Below are 3,530 nucleotides of genomic sequence, written 5' to 3'. Positions count from 1 at the left end.
CCCTTATATTCTAGTGGGAAGAAACAGACAATGAAGAAATATTTACTATGTCAAATTTTGGTACATGTTTTTTTGGGGAGGCCAAAAAGCCAAATCACATAGGATATCTTAGGTCCCTGTAAGGTGTTACTGAGTGAGCAGAGGAGTGGTCTGATCTTACTTACATTTTAAAAGGCTCACTCTGGTGCTGTGTTGAGCACAGTTTGTAAGGGGCAAGGATGGATGCAAGAGACCAGTCAGGAGGCTACAGCCTTGGTAGTACTACTGCCAAGTCACCTTGATGGTAACTTGAAGGCAGTGGAAAATGGTAAGTATCTTGATATATTTGGTTGGATAGCCAACAGGTTTTGCTAATGGATAGGATTTAGGATCTATGAGAGAAAGGAATCAAATATGACTCCAGAGAGTTTGGTCTAAACAACTGGAAAGATTGAGTTAACATGACGAGAGAGGAAGGCTCTAGAACTTGAGTTGCTCATAGGCATGTGTCACTGGTGAGTGGGCAGTAGGAGATACAAATGTGGAGTGAAGGGGCAAGGGCATGCTGAACATGAGAATTTGGTGTAATTTACAGATAGGTGTACTATGAGCCCCTTAGACTGCAGGAGATCACTTAGGGTATGAATGTAGACACAGAAGAGGAGAGGCTTGTTCTGAATCTTAGTGCACCCAATAATACGATGGGGAAACAAGGAGGACTCAACAAAGGACTGAGAAGGAGCAGCCAATAGAGTCACAGGAAAACTGAGTGAGGTAATAACTAAGGCCTCTGAGGAGGGGGAAAGTGCCAAGATAAATGGGGGTAGGGGTGCTGACAAGTACCAGGACTGGAAATAAAAGGCAAAATCACAGAGACTTAGGCGTGTATGAGAACTTTTTAGAAAGCTGATGTATTTGTCTTAGGCATACTTAACACAGTACAATTAGCAAACCTAGAGCTGAGCTTTAAAATATTTTATTTTTACTCCTATAGAAGAGGAAAGTAAAATTTCTTTTCATTATCAACAAATCAAAAAGATTTCCAATATGCAATATTGTCAAATTTGGTCTCCAAGATAAAGTCTGCACATACACAAAAAGAAAACTCATTTCAAAAGTGGCTTTCCAGAAATGTCTCATTGTCCAGAAAACCTTTTTAGTACACATACCCTTGACAGACACCAGAGATCTAACAAACACTATAGGGATGGTAAATGACAACAAAGATGAAAAAAAAACTAAACACCATCAAATGTGTTATAGAAAGTATTTGACATTGTGCTATTGTCCAGCTCTTCAGAATTTACCTCCTTTCTCTGCTTCCTCCTACTCTGTGCGGGTAGAACTTCTTGCTAGAAGTCGGCTGCCTTCTGACTAAGGACCAAACCCTTTAGCCAGGACCAGTTCAGGTGGTACTTCCTGTCATTCTTCATTGATCCATCTAACTTGCACAGAGTATCAATGCTGGATTAGAGATCATCTAGACCAGCACAGTCCAACATCATGTCATATATCATGTCAAAATATCCAATAAGTCATATTTACAAGTCACATACCTAATTTAAATTTTGTAGTAGCCACATTAAAAAGGTAAAAGAAACTGGTGAAATCATTTTTTTAAAGATTTTTATTTATTTATTTATTTGACAGAGAGAGAGGAAAAAACACAAGCAGGGGGAGTGACAGGCAGAGGGAGAGGGAGAAGAAGACTCCCTGCTGATCAGGGCACCTGATGCGGGACTTGATTCCATGACCCTGAGATCATGACCTGAGCCAGCAGATGCTTAACCAACTGAGACATCCAGGCACCTCAAAACAGATAGAATTCATTTTAATTTAACTTAATTTTATTTGAGTCAGTATATCCAAAAAACTATCATTTCAATGTTTATTCTACATAAAAACATTTGGGGATATCTTACATGCTTATTTCACACAAAGCCTTTCAAACCCTGTGTGTATTTCCCACTGTGGCAAATCTCAACTCCAAATAGCCACATTTTAAGTGCTCAACATTCTCATATGGCCAGTGACTACTGTATTGGACCATGCAGAGCTAGATCATGTCCTTTAGTTTATAAATGGAGGGACTGAGTCCTAAAGGGAAAGAAATGCAATGAAGACTATTTAGCTGGTCAGTACTAGCAAGGTCTCTTGGTTTCCAGTCCAAACAGTTTCTCACATATTCTGCTCTTCAAAAGAAATCTCTATTTAACTATTCCCTGCCATCTTATTTTCATGCGTTCATCATAAAAAGCACTTCCTAATCCCTATTTTTCAGTCTCTTACCTTAATATTTTGTTTGGTGACCCCATGTTGCATCAGAATCACTATAGGACATGTTCCTAAGGCAGGTACCCTGATCCTGCCCTCTGAAATTCTGATTTAGACCTGCAGTGAAATCTCAGAATGACTTTCTTAGCAAGTGCTTGGTGATTATAATGCCATTAGACCATGGACCAGCTGGATATATATCCCTCTAGCTTCTTAGCTGTTGTCAGTCCTGTATTTCCACAGGGAAATCTTAAAAGGATTGTCACAGGGAAGTTCAAAAGCTGCTGCATCTTTACTTCCCATAGTCCTTGAGATTCGAGAGTCCTCCCAGCCTTTGCTGTTCTTTCAAGTTGGAATATTATCTTTAATGTATCTTCTCTAGTCTAAGATCCTTGAAGGAAGGATGGGAATCTTTTATTTCCCATTTTTCTCCAGGGCCTAGCCTATGGTGCTGGAAGTAAATGCTTGTGGAATTAATGAGGAATGAAGGAACGGATATTGTGGAAGCCTGCTTATCAAAGTTGCAAAGGAACAAAGGCTTAATTCTTAGACTCTCCTTTTGACTTCATTTACCCCTTTCCTTTTTTGCACGTAGTTGGTTTATTTTGGGTCTGGGTAGCAATCTGGGGGGCTGGAAAAAAGGGAGAGATGACCAGCTCATTAGAAGAGTGTCTTGAACAAGTATATAGGAGGCTTATAAGTCACTTAGAACTTGTTTCCCTTGGTGAAGCGTTGAAGAACAAAGCGTGATCTCTGCCTGGAGTAGAGTCTTAGTTTAAATCCTGAAATGATCCTGGCATCTGGAGATACAAAATAATTCACTTTTATGGTTTGGCCTTTGAGAGATTGGTTATCCTCTAGGTGTAACAAAGCAAAAAAATTTACAGGGACAGAGGCTGGCTGGTTTAGTCTTTCATGGAGTGCTTAAAAGTATAGGATATTGTTTTAAAATATTGAAAGAGCCAACTGTTTAACTGATTTTCCTTCCTTCCTTCCATCCTTCTATTACACCACTCCACCAACACCACCATCACCTTCCACCATGATCAGTGCCATCATGACCACTTCTACCATCCTCCTCATCCTCCTCCCTCTTCACTAAGAGTGTCTTTGCCTGACCCAAGCCACCCGACAGAGAGCTACTCTGAGATCTGTCTGTAAGGTCTGCATAGCTAAATGGGGTGGTCTGGAATCAAAAGAGGCAGGTACGTCTTTGAAAACTAAATATAATTCCCTGTACCCACGGAATCTTATTTTGTTTTTGTTAATAAAAGACA

Source organism: Mustela nigripes, chromosome 1, assembly GCF_022355385.1.
Source record: "Mustela nigripes isolate SB6536 chromosome 1, MUSNIG.SB6536, whole genome shotgun sequence".
In the NCBI taxonomy this organism is placed as follows: Eukaryota; Metazoa; Chordata; class Mammalia; order Carnivora; family Mustelidae; genus Mustela; species Mustela nigripes.
This window is presented reverse-complemented; position numbering follows the sequence as displayed.